This window comes from Triticum urartu, chromosome 6A (assembly GCF_056163025.1).
Source record: "Triticum urartu cultivar PI428250 chromosome 6A, HENAU_Tu73, whole genome shotgun sequence".
Taxonomy (NCBI): Eukaryota; Viridiplantae; Streptophyta; class Magnoliopsida; order Poales; family Poaceae; genus Triticum; species Triticum urartu.
Window position 1 is genome coordinate 266,427,725 of NC_141878.1, and position 22,965 is coordinate 266,450,689.

Here is a 22,965-nt window from a genome sequence, read left to right on the forward strand (position 1 = left end):
CGAAACCTTATCCCTTTATAAGGGCAGACGAAACTATGCACCCCCACCAGCCTGGTAAAACTCGCTTATCCCCCAAGTGTCGTAATTGATGGCGCGGTTGGGTTACCCACATCTGTATTGATGGGAATCCCGTAATAAGGGGACATGATCTCTGCTTCGACAAGACGTGCCAAGGAAACCGCCTCGCGAAACACGCTAAGGTTGGTTGTGAAAAACGATTCGAATGGTGACCTGGCTGTGGTGTGATGTCAGACTGCGGAATGCGTCGGCAGATTAGATTTGTGAAAATATTGTTCTCTCTACGGTGGTATGTGGAACTTGTTTTGCAGAGCCGGACACGATCCTCGTGTTCAAAATCTTCTATGAGGTATTTGGAGGAGGAACCCGCCTTGCAATGCCGAAGACGATCTGCGCACCGGACTCATCATCATTGAAGCCTGGTTCAGGGGCTACTGAAGGAGTCCTGGATTAGGGGGTATCCGGACAGTCGGTTTATATCCTTTGGCCGGACTGTTGGACTATGAAGATACAAGATTGAAGACTTCGTCCCATGTCCGGATGGGACTCTCCTTGGCGTGGAAGGCAAGCTTGGCAATACGGATATGTAGATATCCTTCCTTGTAACCGACTCTGTGTAACCCTAGCCCCCTCCGGTGTCAATATAAACCGGAGGGTTTTAGTCCGTAGGACAACATACAATCATACCATAGGCTAGTTTCTAGGGTTTAGCCTCTCTGATCTCGTGGTAGATCAACTCTTGTACTACTCATATTATCAGGAACAATCAAGCAGGACGTAGGGTTTTACCTCCATCAAGAGGGCCCGAACCTGGGTAAACATCGTGTCCCCTGCCTCCTATTACCATCCGCCTAGACGCACAGTTCGGGACCCCTACCCAAGATCCGCCGGTTTTGACACCGAAACAAGGTCTGACCTTTGTTTCTGAGTGTATTTTTATTCTGATTTGCCACTGTCCTTGAATCTGATTGATGCCTGTTTAACTTCTTGCCTTGCAGATTTATACTGAGATGTACTCAATGCCGAATGGGGAGCAAGTCCAAGAGGGAACAGAGAGCACTGATGAGAGCAGCGACTGGCAATCCCCTGATGACTATGAAGATGACAGTGACGACTCGGGGGGCAGTGAGGAAGTTGACTCACCACCTCGCTCAGAGCGTCGATCCAAGCAGTCTCCAGACCCTGCGAGCGGGTGTTGCAAGGCTGCACCTCCAAGCTCACAAGTGCAAAAATGCACTCGGACTTCGTCTCCAAAGACGACTGAAAAGGCCACCAAGCAGCTCAAGACCACCCCCTCAAAGCCTCGGAAGGCCTTGCCCAAGATCAAGGTGGATGTTCACATTGCTTCTGCGCAAGTATTGTGCTTTCTCTCTTTGCTTTTGCGTCATTCGGAAACTTCTGTGTTTTGTCAACTCATTCTTTCTCTTAACCGAGTGTGTTCTGAAACATTCAGTGTTGCTACTTTTGGGACCTCCATGGACATTTACAAGGACCAAGATGATGAGGAGACTGAGGACGCGGCCACTTCCAAAGCAGGTACAACTCCACTATCTTACCCTCATTTTGTCAATTGTACTGTCGGTTGACTGAACTCTTGCGGTCGAGTCTTTTGCAGCACTACCAAATTCCATTAATCTTCCGGACGATGATGAAGATGTGCCTCAGAAGACCACGGGAAGAAAGGGCAGGACTTCAAGCAAGAGGGCGCCTGCCAGCAAGGTACCTCAGTCGACATCAGTGCCAGAATCAGTGATCCAGCAATCTGGAGATCCAATTCGGGCTTTTGTTTCTTTTGTCGATCCTATGTCGACTGACCGTCCTTCGGCGTCGACCGCCCAAGTCCTTGCTCCGTCCATGCAACTCCACACCTTAGATCGCTTGGCTGCTTTGACTGTTCCACCGACTCCACTCTTCATTACCCATCATGTCCCAGAGGACCCAGTGGGCGCTGCTAAGGAGGCTATATGCCAAGTAGGCCTTATGATGGAGCAAATGAAGGTGGTCTACGAAGCTAGCAAGGCTGCCTATGATGCCAGCTCTGCTATTCAAACCAATGTCCATGTGAGTTGATTTCCGACTGATCTTTCAGCTTGATTTTTGCTCTGTTAGAATATGGTACTTGAAAACTACTCTTTTATTATTCGTAAAATGTCTGTGGATGAATGTTTTCAAGCCTTTAATGTGCATCTATCATGAGTCTGCACCTTGCATATGTTCACCCACTGGGTGCTTTAACTTATGTTGTATAGTTCTTCCACTTGAGTCGACTAGGTCGCGCCGAGTGTACTCTTGAATCAGTGGGCGCACGCAGAGTGCACCCACTGGGTGTAGTCTCCGAGACCACGGTCGACAGTGAGCAGTCGGTGGTGGTCTGAGAATAATGTCTCTTTAGAGTTCTGCCACTCGGTCCAAACAGGTCGGGCCGAGTGGTATCCGCACCAGTGGGGGCACGCCAAGTGCACCCACTGGGTGTAGTCCCCGAGACCGCGGTCGACTGCGGGCAGTTGGCGGTGGTCTGAGAATAATTGTTGTCTCCATTTTTTTCCTCGACTGGACGGACCATGTCGAGTGGAAAAGTCGAACCAGTGGGGGCACGCCAGGTGCACCCACTGGGTGTAGTCCCCGATACTACTGTTGAATGTTTGATTCGGCAGTAGTCTTAGAACTCTTTTTGCCGTAATGACCTGAACTTGTATCTTTTAGCTCGGAAGCAATTGATCTTTGTTCCTGTCGGTTGTCGTGTCTTATTCCTTGATTGCAGAAATCTTGTGAACTCGGGCCTTAGTTTACTGAATTCTAAAGAAAATAGATCCAGCTCAATCTCGACCTGGAGTTGGCCAAGGAGAACTTGCAGAAGGCTAAGGATGAAGCAGCTGCCATGGGACGTAATAACTTGTCGACTGTTTGCCTTGTCATCTTTTCCTTTCATTTTTTGAACCGAGTGACTCTACTCGAATAGATGTGCGCAGTGAAAACAAGCAACTCCAAGATCGTCTGAAGAATTTTATTTCTTTAGACAAAATGAAGCAGACTTTGGAGCAGAAGGACCTCGACCTTGCAGCGGCGCAGAAGATGGCATGAGAGAAAGCTGAACTTGTTGACAAGAAGCTGGCTCCAGTCAGCAAGTTGGAAGAGGAAAATGCCAAGCTGAAGACTACCATTAATGAAGCCAACAAAGAAGTCGTGTAGTTAAAGAAGGACAAGGTGGCCCTGACTGACGAGGTAGGAGATCTCACTCAGAAGAGAAACGACCTGGAGGCTTATCTGGGAGGACTCGTGAAGAAGATGTTGCTTATGCTTGAAGGTACTTTCCCTTATCCGACTGATTTGCAACTACCGAATCATCATGTGACCGCCGACCTATGTGTGCAGAATTCTATCAAAATTTTGAGGAAGAGACTAGGCGGATTGAGACGAGTCTGGACCCCATTAATTCCCCCAACAAAGATGAAGCTGCGATGAACGTGTTGTGGCTGGAATCTCGTCTTGCCAGCGTGGTGGAGTATCTTGCACGACTGAAGGTGGCGATGTCATGGATCGACACAGAACTCTGGCCAAAAGTGACGTTCCAAAATGACCTCGAGTCTCTGATCACTCGACTCAATGAAGTCCTTGGTCGAGTGCAGGCATGGAAGAAGTCCTCTGCTCAGTGCGGCGCTGACGTGGCTCTATCTCTGGTCCACGTTCATTGCAAAGAAGCTAGAGAAGAGAAGTTGGCGGCTATCAAGGTCGCCAATACCAAGAAGCTTCAATTCTAGTCCTTTATGGAGACCTTCATTGAGGCTGCTACTCGTATCGCCGATGGAATCGACCTGGACGAGTTCGTTGAGCCAGCTAGCCCTCCTCCCACAGAGTAAACAAACTTGGTGCCTCACTTTTATTTTCCTCAGAATGCCGAGTGATTTTGTAACCGTTCAACTTTTTCGGGCCTGACGCCTGAGTACTTATGTTTCGCAGTTCAGAACTTTGCTGGATTTATCCGAATCTGGTTTTTCTTTGAATATGGTTCATCACCTTTGAGTTTTCTGACTTCCAGTGAATCGAGAATAAGAGCTGAAACTCCGAGCGAATAGGTCACTCTTCACTCGGGGTTTACGTTGTACTTGTGGCACAGTTTTGAGTGTAACCAAACGTTGTAGTTGTGACACAACTCCAAGTGCAACGGAACGTTGTACTTGTGGCGCAGCGCCGAGTGCAACCGGACATTGTACTGGTGGCGCAGCTCCGAGTGCAACCAAAAGTTGTACTTGTGGCGCAGCTCCGAGTGCAACCGGACGTTGTACTTGTGGCGCAGCTCCGAGTGCAACCGGAATGTTGTACTTGTGGTGCAACTCTGAGAGCACTCCACTCAACGTAGTTTTTTAACTTAGGCGAGTACGGTATCGCAGCTAAGCTGCCGAGTGGGAGGGTTGCTCTCCACTCGGAGTAGTTTTTTAACTTAGGCGAGTACGGGGTCGCAGTTAAGCCCCCGAGTGGGAGGATTGCTCTCCACTCGGAGTAGTTATGTAACTTAGGCGAGTACGAGGTCGCAGCTAAGCCCCCGAGTGGGAGGATTGCTCTCCACTCGGAGTAGTTTTGTAACTTAGGCGAGTACAGGGTCGCAGCTAAGCCCCCGAGTGGTAGGATCGCTCTCCACTCGGAGTAGTTTTGTAACTTAGGCGAGTACGGGGTCGCTGCTAAGCCCTCGAGTGGGAGGATCGCTCTCCACTTGGAGTAGTTTTGTAACTTAGGCAAGTACAGGGTCGCAGCTAAGCCCCCGAGTGGGAGGATCGCTCTCCACGGAGTAGTTTTGTAACTTAGGCGAGTACGGGGTCGCAGCTAAGCCCCCGAGTGGGAGGATCGCTCTCCAGTCGGAGTAGTTTTGTAACTTAGGCGAGTACGGGGTCGCAGGTAAGCCCCGAGTGGAAGGATCGCTCTCCACTCAGAGTAGTTTTCTAACTTAGGCGAGCACGGGGTCGCAGCTAAGCCCCGAGTGGGAGGATCGCTCTCCACTCAGAGTAGTTTTGTAACTTAGGCGAGCACGGGTTCGCAGCTAAGCCCCCGAATGGGAGGTTCACTCTCCACTCGGAGTAGTTTTGTAACTTAGGTGAGTACGGGGTCACAGCTAAGCCCCCGAGTGGGAGGATCGCTCTCCACTCGGAGTAGTTTTGTAACTTAGGCGAGTACGGGGTCGCAGCTAAGCCCCCGAGTGGGAGGATCGCTCTCCACTCGGAGTAGTTTTGTAACTTAGGCGAGTACGGGGTCGTAGCTAAGCCCCTGAGTGGGAGGATCGCTCTCCACTCGGAGTAGTTTTGTAACTTAGGCGAGTACGAGGTCGCAGCTAAGCCCTCGAGTGGGAGGATCGCTCTCCACTCGGAGTAGTTTTATAACTTAGGCGAGTACGGGGTCGCAGCTAAGCCCCCGAGTGGGAGGATCGCTCTCCACTCGGAGTAGTTTTGTAACTTAGGCGAGTACGGGGTCGTAGCTAAGCCCCTGAGTGGGAGGATCGCTCTCCACTCGGAGTAGTTTTGTAACTTAGGCGAGTACGAGGTCGCAGCTAAGCCCTCGAGTGGGAGGATCGCTCTCCACTCGGAGTAGTTTTATAACTTAGGCGAGTACGGGGTCGCAGCTAAGCCCCCGAGTGGGAGGATCGCTCTCCACTCGGAGTAGTTTTTAACTTAGGCAAGTACGGGGTCGCAGCTAAGCCCCTGAGTGGGAGCATCACTCTCCACTTGGAGTAGTTTTCTAACTTAGGCGAGTACGCCGTCGCAGCTAAGCCCCCGAGTGGGTGGATCGCTCTCCACTCGGAGTAGTTTTTTAAGTTAGGCGAATCGGATTCGCGGCTAAGCCACCCATTGGGGGATTTGAACACATATGCTTGATGGGTAACAATCATTAAGATACTGTAAAAATCTTGTCTTTGTTAAGCAAACTGAAAGATTCTTATTACAACTCGCCGATCCGAGTCTTTAGGTATAAAAACGGTGGAGGAGCTTTGCATTCCACGAGCATGGCTCGTCTTTTTTCATGCCTACGTTGTAGAGGTGATACGCCCCGTTGTGGAGCACCTTGGTGACAATGAAGGGGCCTTCCCAGGCCGGAGTGAGTTTGTGAGGTCGTGATGATGACATGACTACCTTGGATACGGCCAAAAATATTGCATACATGCATATTTGTCAGGTGATTTATAGTGCAAACTATTCAATAATCCATTTATCTTATCCAGAACAAAAATACTTCACACACTTTTGTGTTTTGTCTAATTGTAGGTGTATGGGACATTTGTACAATCCACATATGAAGATAAGGGAAAAGGAGAAGTTTAGGTTATGTTCAAAAAGTCCTCTCACGTCACTTTTGGTCCAAGAAAAGATAGAGTCCAAGTCTCTCACGTTCTGGATTGAGATTCGGACTGCACAGACATACCTGACTCAAAATGTCAACAACTTTTTCATACGGACTCTGAATTGGGTGATTCTTTTTTTGTTGGAAACTAGATTTCGTGCTCTTTCCAACCCAATTGGATTCACCTTCAAATTCGTCCGGAGAATTGAGATATCGATGAAACAATCTGACGATGCAGCAGAATCCGAGTCAAACAACAAGTCCAAAGGTGACGATGCAGCAGAATCCGAGTCAAACAACAAGTCCAAAGGTGTTGCATCACCTCCACCTGGGCCCATGAGCCTTGTACGACCTAGGTTTAGTTTTAGGCTGCCTTGGGATGTCCTCCCACCTCCTTGGCCGCCACCCCTTGCTCCTATATAAGTAGATCCATCTAGTAGCTTTTTCCTTGGGATTTGTTTAGTTAAAAGTTAGCCAACGCAACTTCGTGCACTTCGTTTGTGTCCAACGACCAGACCAAGACCGCTTCCGGATCCCCACCATTATCAATACTTCATCTATATTCGCAATATTCAGATTGCTCTATCATATTCTTGCTTGTTCTTTGATTGCTTGCAGGAATAGACCTTCGTGGTCAGGTTGATCGTGCTCCGGCGTGGTCAATAACCTCTTGGAGTTGGTTTAGTGATTGCTAAGGTGCAACGTCTTGCACGTTTGTAGTTGGGTCATCAAAGTCGACTCCACCAAATCGATAGTTATCATCTCATCAAAAGATCGGGACCCTCGCCTCTATCAGGTCGTTTCTGGTGCACTCGGAGCACAAGGTCTCCTTCCTGGAATGCTTGACCTCTGACATTACAGGCATGGAATCGACGCATGTATTATTGATAGATGGTCGACCGGATCAGAGCCATCTATCGTTCTTCTTCTAGGAGATCAACCGCATCTTGACGTGCATGTTCCGCTTTGGCTTCTGAGAAAAGTTCCACTCGGGGGGCGTTGTGCAGCAAGTCACTCGAAAGCACAGCCTCAGCACCATACACCATGAAGAAGGGAGTTCGGTCAGTCGACCGATTTGGAGTTGTTCTCAATCCCCATAGGACTGATGGCAATTCAGTCACCCAGGCTCCAGCAGCATGCTTGAGATCGCGCATCAATTGGGGTTTCAGCCCTTGAAGGATCAAACCATTCACCCTCTCTGTCTGCCTAGTCGACCGTGGGTGCGCAACAGATGAGTAATCAACCCGATTGCCTTGGGAAGCACAAAACGCTCTGAACTCATCAGAATCAAAGTTGGGGCCATTATATGTGATAATACTGTGAGGGACTCCATATCTGAATATCAGCTCTCTGATGAAACTGATGGCAGTGCTTGAATCAAGATTCTTGATGGGCTTAGCTTCAATCCATTTGGTGAATTTGTCGACTGCCACAAGAAGATGAGTGAAACCATTTCTGCCAGTCTTGAAAGGTCCAACCATGTCTAACCCCTAGCTTGCAAACGACCAGATGAGTGGAATAGTCTTCAAAGCAGACGCAGGCTTGTGAGACGTGTTTGAGTAGAACTGGCAGCTTTCGCACTTGTCGACTATATCTTTCGCCATCTCATTTCCACGTGGCCAGTAGAATCCTGCTCAGTATGCTTTTGCCACGAGGGTCCGAGAGGACGCATGGTGGCCACGGGTCCCTGGGTGGATCTCATTTAGGATCAGTCGACCTTCTTCTAGGGAGACGTAACGCTGAGCAACTCCAGTAACCCTTTCTCTATAAAGTTGTTCACCTATCACTGTGAAGGCTTTGGATCGATGGATGATCTGACGGGCATCATCTTCATCCTCTGGGAGTTCCTTTTTGAGCAGATACACAATATATGGTACCGTCCAGTCAGGGGTGATTACCAAAACTTGCATGATCAGGTCGACCATAGATGGGACTTCAATTTCAGTCGGATTGGTTGAACTTATCGGCTATGGGGGCTCTTCCGTAAAGGGATCTTCTTGAACATACGGGGTATGGAGGTGCTCCAAGAACACATTGCTGGGGATAGGTTTCCGAGTGGAACCTATGTTCGCCGGATTATCAGCAGCTTGATTCTTGATCTGAGGTATGTGGTGGAGCTCCAACCCTTCAAACTTCTTCTCCAGCTTTCTAACTGTGTTGCAATAACCAGTCATAGCTGGGCTCCTGATATCCCATTCCTTCATCACTTGATTAACCACCAAGTCTGAGTCGCCGTAGACCATTAGGCGACGGACGCCGAGTGAGATAGCCATACGCAACCCATACAAAAGTGCCTCATAGTCTGCTTCATTGTTTGAAGAATCAAAGTGAATCTGGAGGACATAGCTGAGCTTATCACTTCTTGGGGGATACCAGAACTACACCAGCGCTAGAGCCATTCAGCATCTTGGATCCATCAAAGAACATAGTCCAATGTTCCGAGTGAATTTGAGTCAGTTGCTGCTGTTCAATCCATTCGGCAAGGAAATATGCTATTGCTTGGGACTTGATTGCTTTCTTTGCTTCAAACTCGATATCCAACGGAAGGAGTTCAATCACCCACTTTGCCACTCGACCAGTTGCGTCCCAATTGTTCAGAATTTCTGACAATCGAGCATCGCTGACGACTGAAACCGAGTGGTCTGAGAAATAGTGTGCAACTTTCTTCGTGGTCAAGTAAATTCCATAAACAAGCTTATGATAATGCGGATATCTCTGCTTGGATAGAGTCAAGACTTCAGAAACATAGTACATTGGGCCTTGAACTTTGTAGGCTTTGCCTTCTTCTTCCCGCTCGATCGTGAGCACTGTGCTGACAACTTGTCCAATGGCTGGAATGTACAGTAGTAAAGGCTCTTTACTGATTGGGGCAGCAAGCACCGACTGGGTGGAAAGCAGGGCTTTGAGCTCTTTAAACGCTGCTTCGGCTTCAGGAGTCCACTCGAATTTGTCAGACTTTTTCATAAGTCGGTAAAGAGGCAATGCCTTTTCACCGTGACAATAGATGAATCGACTCAATGCGGCCAAACAACCAGTAGGCTTCTAAACGTCATGCACACGCATACGCATTTCATTCGGAGGATTGCCCCAACCTTCTCTGGGTTTGCGTCGATCCCACGTTCGTAAACAAGGAAACCGAGTAACTTTCCACCTGGAACTCCGAATGTGCATTTTGATGGGTTGAGCTTGATATCATATCTTCTCAAGTTGGCAAAGGTTTCAGCGAGGTCAGTTAGTAGGTCGGAACCTTTACGTGACTTGACCAAGATGTCATCCATGTATGCTTCCACATTCCCACTGATTTGAGTGAGCAAGCACTTCTGAATCATGCGCATGAAAGTGGCACCGGCATTCTTGAGACCAAAAGGCATGGTAACATAGCAAAAACACCTGAATGGGGTGATGAAGGCTGTTTTTATTTCGTCGGGCCCATATAGTGGGATCTGATGGTACCCGGAATATGCGTCCAAAAAGGACAAGTGCTCACACCCCGCAGTCGAGTTGACAATCTGGTCGATGTGGGGGAGAGGAAAATGATCTTTCGGGTAGGCCCAATTGATGTGTTTGAAATCGATGCACATACAAGGTGAATCATCTTTCTTAGGGACCATAACAACATTGACGAGCCACTCAGAATGGTATATCTCGGGGATGAACTCAGCTGCCAGAAGCCAAGCCACTTCTTCACCAATTGCTTTCCTCTTCTCCATGGCGGACCGACGGAGATGCTCTTTGACAAGTTTCACTTTTGGGCCGACACGCAAACGGATCTCAGCCAGTCCCCTGGGCACACCTGGCATGTCAGATGGTTTCCATGGAAAGATGACCCAGTTCTCACGGAGGAACTGGATGAGCGCTTCTTCCTATTTGCGGTCGAGTGTTGTTGAGATGTGGGTCGGAGCAGCATTAGGGTCGGTCGGGTGAATATGGACAGATTTTGTCTCACCGGCCGACTGAAATGCGGACTCTGAAGCAAGCTTCTTAGCTCGCAACAAATCACTCGGATCTGCATTTTTTTGGTAGTCTTCCATTTCCACAGCTGACATTTGCTCACCGACGATCTTCGAGCCCTTCTAGAGGCACTCTTCAGCTCTTTACCGATTTCCTGTGACCATGATCACGTGTCTGGGGCCAGGCATTTTCAACTTGAGATACACGTAGCATGGTCAAGCCATGAAACGAGCATATCCAGTTCTGCCCAGAATAGCATGATAAGCGTTGTGGAATTCCACCACCTCAAAAGTCAACTTTTCCTTACGGTAATTCTTTGAATCACCGAAAACCACATCAAGAGTGATCTGGCTGAGCGAATTGGCTTTCTTTCCTGGAATGACCCCGTGGAATCTCATGTTGCTTTCACTAAGCTTGGACATCGGAATGCCCATCCCTCGGAGGGTCTCAGCATACAGAATGTTCAAGCCACTGCCACCATCCATCAGAACCTTGGTCAGTCGAGTGCCCCCAACGGCTGGGTCAACCACCAACGCTTGCCTCCCGGGAGTAGCAACATGCGCTGGGTGATCGGACTGGTCGAATGTAATGGGAGTTTTTGACCACTTCAGATACGCCGTTGTTGCCGGAGCAACCATATTTACTTCTCTGTTGATAACTTTCAGTCGACTTTTGCTCTCAATGTCAGCATCATCATCCTCTCGGGGGTGGCATTGACATTGGGGTAACCATCATCCTCCTCTTTGTCCTCATCCTTATCGGACTCCTTATCATTTTCACTGGGCTGGCCCTCTCGAAAGCTCTGAATTAGGAGTCGACATTGTCGAGTGGTATGCTTGGGGTAAATTAGGTTTCCCTCTTCATCTTTCTTGGTGTGTATGTGATATGGCAAATCAAGCACATCATCTCTCGCTTGATCTTTCACTTTCTTGGGGATCCATGGCCCTTTAGGCTTTCCTTTAAATTTCCCTTGGTTCACAACTGCGGTCTCACCAGGACCTGCGGGTTCGGCTTTGTGCTTCTGCTTCCGACTGGAATTTCCTCCTCCGGTGTCCTGGGCGACTGATTTTTTCTTGCCACTACGGAGTCGGTCTTCTTCCCCACCATTAGCATACCGAGTGGCTTTTTCCATCATTCGAGACAGGGACATGTCTCCTGTCCGACCGAATTTTAGGTTGAGCTCCCGGTACCGAACGCCCTCCTTGAAGGCGCAGACTGCCTGATGTTCTGATACATTCTCCACGGTATGATGCAGAGTGGTCCATCTCTAGATGTAATCTCTCAAAGTTTCATTCGGTTTCTGGACACAGTGCTGCAATTCGGTCAGCCCCGCGGGTCGTTTGCAAGTGCCTTCAAATGTCCTGACAAACACTCGAGCCAACTCTTCCCAACTGAAGATACTACCAGGAGCCAACTAATTCAACCAAGCTCTGGCTAAACCCTACAGCATCAGGGGGAGGTGTTTCATGGCCACATCATCATTGCCACCACCAATCTGCACTGCCACTCGGTAATCTTCTAGCCAAGCATCGGGCTTTGACTCACCGGTGAACTTGCTCACGCTCATCGCCAATCTGAAGTTGGGCGGGATCTCTACAGCTCGGATAGCTCTGTCAAAACACTCGGGACCAGAAACATGCACTCGGCTTCCACTCGGGCAATGTACATCTTGTCCTTCTCTATGTGCCCGATTTTGGTCGACTAGATTTTGTACGAGAAGAGATCTCGCATCAAATCCGGGTTCCCTGGGGTCGACCGGAACTCTTCGCTCATCACCATACAGGCGCATGTCATCGTATTGCCAGGGCACATATGACCCGCCCCTCAGAGGGGGCGTAGGAACTCGACGACGGTCATCAGGTCCGACTCGATGATCATACTGCTCATAGTTCCGACCCAGGTACTGCTCCTGGCGGTTACCATGACCCTCATGCCGTAGAGGCGATCCTAGGCTATGAGCCGACTGGGCGGTGTCCGCCATTACTGATCGGTTGTGGATCCTGTTGCGCGACTGATAAATGGTTGAGTTTTGTTCCCCCGCCGCCCAAAGCAATGCTCAGATTTGCATCAAACCTCTACCAGCCTCTGAACGGGATGGCTGAATCGACTCTGCTATGCGGGTTGCGGTTGCAAGATTTTGGACTGTTGTGCGATATACCTGAGGTTCAGGCGGAAACAACTGTCAATTCCCTCGACTGGATTCGGGGATCTACCGACGAGCGCGTTCGTTGAGTGAATGTTGGAGATTCTCCAAACGTGTGCGCTCAGCCAAGGTGGCCAGGTGCGCAGTCTCCAAGGCCCGAGCCTTGGAGGTTTCTCCGATGATGGGGGTGTGGAGAGCCTCCATGTTGTGACGATGCAGCTCCTCCTTCTGCTCCGAAGTGAGGGCTTCGGGGTGATACTCATCATGGCCGTGCGACGGACCGCCACTACCATCACCGCCGCCACTACGACGGAAACTTGGTGGGCTGCGCGGCGTGTCGACCATCAGAACCTCTGCCGCCGGGTCGCTGCTCCCGCATTCGGACAGAGTCTCAATGGCACTAGTCGACAGGTCGAATAGCCCGTAGAGAGATTCGCCAGGATCGATTGTCACGACTTGCGGGGTGGCCGACTGGCGGGCCACTGCATGTTTCACATAGCGCTGAAGCCACGATCGACCAGATCTCTTGCGACAGCGTACAGCTGGAAGGGTGGATGACGCGGGAGCCGACCGATACTGGGTCGACGGCTGCCGCAGGAGGACGCCGCAGGCACTCTCATGGAAGTGTGCCGCCCCGCGGATGGGAAGGGCCTCGACATCGAGAGGGGCCTCTTGTAACTAAGCGGAGTCGTCGGCGATGAAGACGAGCGCGCCGAGTCGGATCTCGTGGCCCAAAGCCAATCCACCGCCGGAAACCATGTTGATGAAGATCGAAAAAATGCAACCTCGCCGAAAGTCGCTAAGACACCTGCCCCAAGGTGGGCGCCAACTGTCGTGGAAGTCTGACAATAGAATAGGGGGTATGTAGGAGGAGGCAAGGTCCTAGCTACGGTGAGGTTGTGCACATAAGGTTTACGAGTTCAGACACTTCTCGGAGGAAGTAACGGCCCTACGTCCCGGTGCCCGGAGGCCTGGTCGACTGGATTATGCGTGAAAGTTACAGGGGGTGTGAATCCTTGTGTTAGAGGAGGGGTGGCTTATATAGAGTGCGCCAGCACCCCAGCCATCGGTTGTTACACAGGGTTCAATGTACATTAAGACAGGGTGTTACTGATAACACCAACTATAAAGAGATATAAATGATCTTAAAGACTGCGGAGTGAACACCTGACCGTTGCCGTTCTGAGTGGCTTTAGATCTTCTGTACTATGAGTGGTTTCTTTTATAGTCAAGTGACTTCTTCTTGGTCGAATGGAATTGGGGTATCCGAGTGAGATAATTGGTCGAGTGGATTGCACTCCAAGGTTACTTCAGTAGGTATTCTTTGTCGCACTTTGGACGTTCTTGACTCTAGGGTAGTGACCTTGGGTAGGGCGTCTTGGTGGGCCTATGACCCTACCCTAGGTTAGTGGCATCGTCACACTGAGCGGGCCGGACCGAGCGGGGAAGTGGGTAGAGGAGTGGGGCTGTGGCCTAGCGCTGGCCCGGATATAAGATCACTGCGATGATCGTTGTAATGGCGTCGCAGGTGTTGAGTTTGAGCTCAAGGAAATTTGTTCGTGCAGTGGCGTTCGTGCGCCGGAAACCCTCGTCGTGTCCACTGTCTCCTTCTTCCTCCTTCTTCTTGGTTCTTGCCAGAGAGAGTGAGGTGTATGCTGAGATAAGGGTGAGCTAGGGAAGCAGCTTGGGTTCCAACAATTGTTATTAGAGCCACGTTGCGGGAGGTGATCGCCGGCGATGTCGATCGTGTCGTACGCCGGTGGGTTGGGGAGCTCGCTGCTGACGCCCGTCCCGGTGCTCACTAGTGAGAACTACACCACGTGGGAAACAAAGGTGGAGGCGAATCTGGATGCAGCCGGGCTATGGGAAGCAGTGGTGCCGGGGGAGGACGCGGCGGCGGCGGTGATTGCCAAGAAGGACAAGCATGCGCGGGCATACCTGCTCGGTGCGCTCGCCAAGGACCTCCTGCTGCAGGTCACATCCAAGAAGACAGCAGTAGAGGTCTAGGCCAGCTTGAATACGAGGTTTGTCGGTGTGGATCAGGTCCGGGCAGCGCGGCTAGGCACTCTCCGCGGAGAATTTGAGCTGCTGCGCATGGCGGAGGCCGAAATGCTGGATGCGTTCGTTGGCAAGATCGGTGGCATGGTGGCGCGCTTCACGGGGCTCTGTTCGACACTGGATGACGCCATGATGGTGAAGAAGCTCCTTGATTCCGTGCCGGACCGCCTGTACGCGCGGTTGGCCGGAATCGAGAAGTTCTCCGACGTCTCCACCATGGCGTTCGAGGAGGCGCTCAGTCGCCTGAAGGCCTTCGACGAGCGATCACGATGGCGCGGACAAGCTAGCGGTGAGCGGGCGGATGGCCAGCTGATGTACACGGCGAGTCGGCGACACAGTGGCAGGCGCGGCAGCAACATCAAGGCAGTGGCGGCTTCAATGACCACGACGACGACGATGCGGCGAGCCCGGCTTCGGGTGGCGGGTACAAGCGGCGCAGACAATGCTACAAATGCGGCGAGCACGGCCACTTCAAGCGGGAGTGCCCTCAGCTGCGGAAGGTGCCGGCGGCGGAGCGGGCACGCTGGCGGACGCCGGCGTCGAGGACGACGGCCTCCTCTGAGTCGCGGCTTAGGAGGTGAGTGTTGGGTGAAATAAGCCGCGTCGTCGTGTCAGACGCGTCGGGTGCATGTATGGGGGCGCGCTGGGCTTGTCAGGCGCATCGGGACTGAGGCGTAGGTGTGCGTGTGTGCGTGTGTGTGGTGCACAGGGGTGTCCGTGTACGTGTACACCGTAGGCGTGTGTGTAGGGCGTGGTCGTTGGTCGGGGACACGGTGATCACGCAGGTCCGCTGCGGGCTCAGCATGGCGAGCGGGAGCGGCAGTGCGTCGTGGGCGCGCTGAGCGGGCCAGACCGAGCGGGGAAGTGGGTAGAGGCGTGGGGGGTCATGGCCTAGCACTGTCCCGAGTATAAGATCACTGCGAGATCGTTGTAATGGTGTCGCGGTTATTGAGTTCAACCTCAAGGAAAGTCGTTCTTGCGGTGGCGTTTGTGCGCCGGAAACCCTCACCGTGTCCAGTGTCTCCTTCTTCTTCCTCCTTCTTCTTCTTGGTTCGTGCCAGAGAGAGTGGGCGAGGTGTATACAGAGAGAGGGGTGAGCTAGGGCAGGAGCTTGGGTTCCAACACCATGTGATGCTAAAGACTAACACCTTGAGAATGGGTCACTCTCTCTGCAATAGCCCGGAAACTTTGCTATGTTCTCATGATTTAACCTTGCCAGATCAAAAACCTAAAATGCTCATCCCATTTTTTATGTATTATTTGAGTTAAAAGGTGTTTCTGAGTTGCAGTTGTGGACAAACGAACTACCTTGTTTTGGTAAAAGAGCTCATGCTGGCTAGTCCAATGACCATCAAAGGCGCATAATGATATGCTAGAAACCTCAGGTCCATCCTTCATTGTTCCTTTGTAAACTATGGTCTCCGGAGTTGAGCCAATTATGTTGCTAAAATCCTCACATTCTACTTCAAGTTCCTGGCAACTCAACTTTGGCAAACTTTTCAGCATATCAGAATCTGAGGAAAGCATGGACACATTAGCAACAATATATGTTAAACAAAATAATCAATTTATTTTATAAAGTTAATACCAACCAATCAGTACTGTTATCTCGTCGCTCCAACTTTTTGATCTACTTTGTGATGATATTCTTATAGAAGGCTTTAGATTGCAGCTTCTAACAGCACCGGTGATCACAAAAACAAGCAGGAGAGCAGCAATTGCGATTTCCAAAACAATAAACCAAGTCAGTTGCTACACTTTATCATGCTTATGCTCAGAAGTATTATGTTTTCATTGAAAAATCACTCACTTTTCTTCTGATTGCAGAAACTGAAGGTTTGTTTTTTAGTCACACTGTCCCAAGACACACCTCAACTTGTATCTTCAAATTTGAGCTGAGGATAGAAAGTCAGAATTGTCTAAAAGTTTAAGAAATACACATGATCCAAGTCAACCAATCTACACATGATAAAGTCTACAAAGATGATTCACTACCTTAGTGTGTTATCAATTGATGAAAATTGGCACAACTTCTAGGATAATCCTACTAGTACAACTGTAACAGTTACAATAATAAACTTGGTTTTTTCATTTGAATAAAAGAACACAAACCATCATGAGCCCCCTATGGAATCAGCACAACCATGATTCTGATCTTTTTTTGCATGGACCATTATTTTGATCTGCTATAAGATTTATCCTTAAGTTCATAATATTCAGAGTTCAGACCTCGCAATTGGAAAAATTCCTAGCAAACCATGTATGCGTGAAAGAAACATCAACATTTAGTATTATCTAGATAATCATGGGAAAACATATAGAATTAATAAAGTCCTAAAGGAATCAATCAAGCATGGGGAATTTACATGGTTGCTAGCTAGCTAGCATGGGCTATTAGCCAACGGAACACATACCAGAGGATTCAATCAAGCATGATGTATGGTAGTTTCGTGCACATCTGGTTGGCTTACTTCATCGTCATTGCCGGCTAGTACGTGTGCATCTGGTCATCTTGCTTCTTCGTACTTCTATGTCATGCCTGCATATCAATCTACATCGGACTGAAGAAATGCAGTTCAGAGTTCTGAACCTGCAACAGTAACGACCTAGTCTGCGGGGCCGGGCCCACTGTCACGGGATTGAGTGTGTGTGCCAGCTATGGCTTGGCTTACTTGTATGCGTGTGTGTGGACATGGAGGCATCGATAATTGAGTGAACCTTTTCCTCCCTGTCGTCTATCTCTCTCGCTTGCTCTCACCTACCCTCGTCCTTCTCCTCTCATCTCCCACCCCTCCTCCCCTTCATATCTCACGATCGAGACATGACAATCGGGTATTCAGAGCCCTAAATTTTTTCCCGCCGCCGCCGCTGCCAGCTCTACTCTCGACTGATCGGTAAAATCCACCGGGTCAGGTGCGAGCCACTCCGGTGAGCTCGCCCAAAATCCTGCTTAGGGTTTGATCTGATCCCGAACAAGACCACGACACCCTCATCCAAGCCCTCGGCGTAGACTCGCCGCGTGCTCAACGCCATGAAGGAGACCACAGACAAGCTGCAGGGCTTGCTCCAGACCGTCATCCGCCGCCTCGACGCGAATTAGAAACCACTGATGAGCGCCATCAAGTACAGATCTCCTACAACGATCAGGTCTCCACCGAACTCAAGCTGCTCTCCAAGCAAACCGACCTCACGCAAGCAGATGTGGACGAGGCTCGCAAGTCTGCCCTGACAGTTGATCCAGCGGGGACCACTCCTAGCGTCACATCTCCTTCAGGCGTCACGGTAACCGCGGACTCCTCCGCGCCCCGACCGCCGCCCCCGCCGATTTATCCTCCGCTGCTACCGCTCTACACGGATGGCGCGGCAGAGCTACCGTCCGCCCGACTCGTCAACCACAGACCACCATTGCTCACCGCACGGTCACCCTCGTCCTCAGAGATCCACCGCCACGGCGACCACTACATCAAGCCGCCCAAACATGATTTCCCAAGGTTTGACGGCGATGCTCCTCGCATCTGGTTGGATCGCTGCACCACCTACTTCGAGTTGTATTGTGTGCCACAGCACAGCTGGGTCACCACCGCGGCGCTGTACATGGATGGTATGGATGTGATGTGGCTCCAGGCCTATCGACAAACACACCCATGGGTCACTTGGAAAACATTCAGAGCAGAAGTGCAAGAGGAGTTTGGTCCGGAAGAGTTCGAGGTTCAGATGCATCACTTTGTTCAGCTATGACAGACAGGCAGTGTCCAGGAATATCGACAGCAACTCAAGACAGCAATGTACCACTTGCTTGCCCTTGACCCAACTCTGAGCTCCAAATTCTTCATATCCCAGTTCCTGGTCAGTCTCAAATACGAGCTGAGATTGGGGGTTCAACAGCAGGCACCAACCAGCATCACTCGCGCCATCGTGTTCACTCGTATTTAGGAGGAAGAGATTGAGAAGCAACGCACCGCGCGTCCATGCATCGCACCGGTGAGACGGCTGTCGGATTTCGGGTTCCAGCAGACCCTTGAGGTTCGAACATTGCGGTGCGCACGGAGATCTCTCCCCTACCGATCTACGTCCAATCTCCTCGCGTGATCTAAGCTAGAAGCAACGAACAACACAAGGGACGCGAGGTTTATACTGGTTCGGGCCACCGTTGTGGTGTAATACCCTACTCCAGTGTGTGCTGTGGTGGATTGCCTCAGGGGCTGATGATAAGCAGTACAAAGGAAGAACAGCCTCGCGAGAGGTGTTCTTGAGCTGGTGCGATGAACTACTTTGGTGAGTTCAGTCGCCTCTCTCTCTCTGCTAGGGCTCTTTCGGATCTCTAGGTCTCTCTCTTTTTCTCTCTGTCCCCCTCCATTCTGTGGTGGCTAGCTCTATTTATAGAGGCCCTGGGCCTCTCCCCAAATAATGAGCGGGAAGGGCGCCAACAATTGGCCATTTTGAAGGAGAACATCTAGTACAAGTTATCCTGACCAAAGGTGGTCTTCAGCTGCCAAAAGCACAGGTGATGACGCCGTCTTGGGCTCCACGGTGACCTCCGTCCTGCCGCTCTGCTGGTCTTGGTCTTGTTGCACCGGAATGGTAACCTTTGCCCGATGCCTTGGCCTGTGCTTGCCCCCTTTGCACCAAAGGGGAAACAAGGACACTGCGCAGGCCGGTGCCCGCCTGGTCTCGATCGTCATGGCTTGCGTCACGGGCTCCTCGCGAGGTACCTCTGCCTTGATCTCTCCGCCTCCTCGCGAGCCTGCCTGATGAGGCTGCCTCTGAGGAAGCTTTATGTCGTCCGCCCCGCGAGGCTTGGCCCCTCGCGAGGGTCTTGAGCGTGAGCTGATGAAGATGGGCCGTACTGGGCCCCCACTTGAGCCACGCCGCAGGCCGCAGGCAGGCAAGTCTAGGGACCCCCGTTCTCAGAATGCCGACAGTAGCCCCCGGGCCCAAGGCGCGCCCGGGCTTGGCCTAGCAGGGAAGCGAAAAGGCAAGCGTGAAGCGCCGCGAGCCCCAATAGCCTGCGGCCTTGGGCGCCGTGTGGCGATTGATTGTACGTGGGCGTATGCGCTTCCCCACGATGCCTCGGCGACCGCACGACTTGGCAAGTTCCTGCATGCAGAGAGACCGGTCATGATTACCTGCGATCGTGGTGCACGGCGGTTGGCCTCCTCCGGCTATTAGTACGGGACTGCGCGAGCCCCTTCAGTCCATCCCTTCCTGCTGCTCCTTTCCTTCTTCTTCCTCATTCTTGCTCCTCCTTACGCCAATGGAACCAATCCGCCAGTTTTCTGCAGAAGAGAAGGGAAAGGCCCCCCGAGAGGGTCCTGACCCACTTCCGCCGAAGAAGCGGCTGGTCCTCTGCCATCGAGATGAGGGTGCTCAGCAGGAGGCATTGAGGCCCTGGTACGAGCGGCCGCCGCCTGGGTTTCCGCTACCCTTGTACGCCCGCGTCGTGGGTCCTAGGGGAGAAGGCGTCAAGCGACATCGACGATGCCGCCATCGACGCCGGCGAGTCAGGGTGGTGTGCGTCGTTCCTCCTGGAGTCCACGCCGAGCGCTCCTCTCACGAGCTCATGCTCCATGCCGCCATGCCTCCAAGCTCGTGGATTCGCCTTCCTCCTTCCTTCGCCTTCGAGATGCCGCCGAGCGGGGCTCTGGAGCTCTGGCTGCAGCAGCTGACTGCAGTACCGTTGCGACCGGAGCGGAGGTCGCGGTCGTCGCTCCAGGCAAGGTCTTCATGACCTGGGGCTGGGGCAAAATTGCCCGAGTCTGCCAAACGGTAGGTGCCCTCATAATTCATCTTGAATACGACGACGCCTCCCTGATGTTCTTCAAGGTCTTCGACGCTGAAGGACGCTGGCTGGAGTGCTGCCCCAGGGAGAGCGGTAGGGGCAATGAACTGGCGAGGACCTGGCCCGCCCATCGGTCCTCCAGCAGCTCCTCAGGCAGCAGCGGAGGAGCTGGGGAATCCAGCGGCTCCCCCGAGCTCCTCGCGACTCCGGAGACGAGCGACAACAGCTACGAGCCCCCGAGCTCGCGCCGTGCTCGGAGCGGGGCAGCTGCGTCCAGCCGCCGACGCCACTGATCTGCATGGGGTTGGCGCCGGCGTTGGGCAGCCCACTGTTGACGATGGCGTCCCTTGCGGAGGTGCGGGCGATTAGCGTTCCTTAGGATTAGTACTTTTGTTCCCTGCGAGGAATCGAAGCAACACCCCGTGGGGGTATGTAAGCCGTCTGCCATGTCTTTTGTGAACATTATATCTTAATATGAATCAATGCGAGGTGCTTGTCATGTCTCGGCTCGGCTCCCCCTTTCTATCCTCACGAGGACTTGGCGCTCTGCACTGACAGGTCCCAGTCCCCAGGCAGGCTTCAGCCGTCGCTGGTATGCCAGGTCGCGATGCCGTGGTCAAGCCTAGGAGGTGAGCGGCCCGAGGTCCGGTAAGAGCCCCGAGTCACGATGGTCGGGAGGTCCCCTTTAGCACTCAAGCAGCCCTCGCTGGGCGAGAAAGAAGGGCAACCTCATCGTGACAGAGCCGCACTGGGCGAGGGTTAGGCGCTGTGTTGATCCAACTCCTGTAAGGGCGTGACTTATCTCTTGAGTCTGGTGTAGTTCCTTGATGAAGCGCCCGGCCCGAGTGGTGGCAGCTGAGGCGCTGTTGGGTTAGGTCCTCGCGAGCTTCTTCCCACTCCCCCGAACTTTCCTTAATTCTCTATGTCCTTAGGTCCCGGCCCTCGAGCGAGCTCAGCCGCCGCTGGTATGATAGGTCGCGATGCCATGGGTCAAGGCCAGGGGGTGAGGGCTGGAGAGCCAGTAGGAGCCATGATTCGCGATGCTCAGGCGCCCCCCTTTTAACGTGCAAGCGGTCCATGCCGGAGAGAGGGAGAGACAGCTCGCGACGTCCCCAGCATTGCTCCTGGAGTGGGTCCTGCACACCAATCATGAAGAGAAACAAGACATGTTGTTACGATTGCCAGCCAACATTTGGTCGCTCCGGGGAAATGATTGGGGCATTGAGGGCCTGGTGAGGTGGCGCCTTGCGGGGCTGCTGCAGCCAGAGCTCGACCACTCAGATTTATCGGCATTGCAGGGACGGACCCATGCGCAAATGCCGTGCCAGAGCGAGCGGCTCCATAGGTAGGCATCAATCGAGCAGGCGATTAGGTCAGGTACGTTAAGCACGCAAGAGGAAATTCATTTTAAGTAGACGCGGGAAAAGCAAACGCCGCTGGGCCAGGCCCGAGCAGATCGGGGTTGATGCAGCCCGAGGGGCGTCCCCGACAAGGTAGGTAAAGAGCATAAGCAAAACGGATACATGCCGCAGGGACGGACCCACGCGACCTGGGAATGATGCGGCCCTGTGGGCGCTCCCAGCTAAAAACAGAACTTAGAAAGATGTCACCAGGTGCCGTTGAAGATGAAGTGATGCTAAAGAAAAGGGCGATGCGCGATGAGGACGTCGACCCTCACGAGCCCCCAGTCCCAAGAGCCTCGGGAGGTTCCGGGGGCACAGGCGGGTCTCCGAGGGCCATCTCCATCTCCGCCAGGACCGTACAATGCCTGACCTCCTGAGCCTCCAGAATGGTCCTCAGCAGGCGCTGATGAGCGGGACCGCGTTCGGTAGGCCGGAAGGCATGCGAACGTAGCTGTGAGGTGGACCCTTGCAATGCCCCACGTGCGAAGGCCAGAGGCACTCCTGAGACGCGGCTCGGTTGAGCCCTGGCACATCAATGCAGACACGCAGCCCACCATCCTCGCCTGGATGTGGGGCTACGGCTGGCAAGCGGCGGCTGCCGTGCATGACTCTCGACTCCTGTAGCTCCTGGGTGTTTCTTGCGATGAACTCCTGAGGGTTTGGTCTTCCTTGCCTTGTACCTTCCTGAGGGAAACGTGCCTGGAAGCACCCCTCCATGTGGTGCCCGAGCGCCTCCCTCATGACCTTGGCAAAGTCGGTGGCTCTCCAAGAAAGAGCCCCCGAGCCCTGCCTGAGGAGGGCGCCGGGCGCGCCTTCCTATGCAAGAGAGGGTGGCACTCCCTGATTGGGCGCAGATCCTAACGCAACACCTCCGGAGGTGCCTGCCTCCTTATGGCTTGGGCCAGGCGAAACCTTCTTCTTCTTCAGGGTCGCCTCGGGAAGTCTTCCGTTCCTGTGGTCTGGGTCTTCGATTGCTACGGCTTGGAATGCACGCTCGAGTGAACACACTGCGTCCCTTTCTTCACAGGGTACGGTGATGACTCCACCGCTTCCTGGCATCTTGAGGACATTGTATCCATGGTGAGTCACCGGCATGCACTTGGCCAGGGCTGGGTACCCGAGGATGGCGTTGTATGGCAGGCGGATGTGGGCGACATCGAAGTCGATGAGCTCGGTGCGGTAGTTGTTGCGTTGCCCGAAGGTGACTGGAAGGTGAACCTGCCCTATTGGAACAGTGGAACCATCAGTGACTCCTGAGAAGGGCTTGGTTGGCTGAAGCTGATCGTACG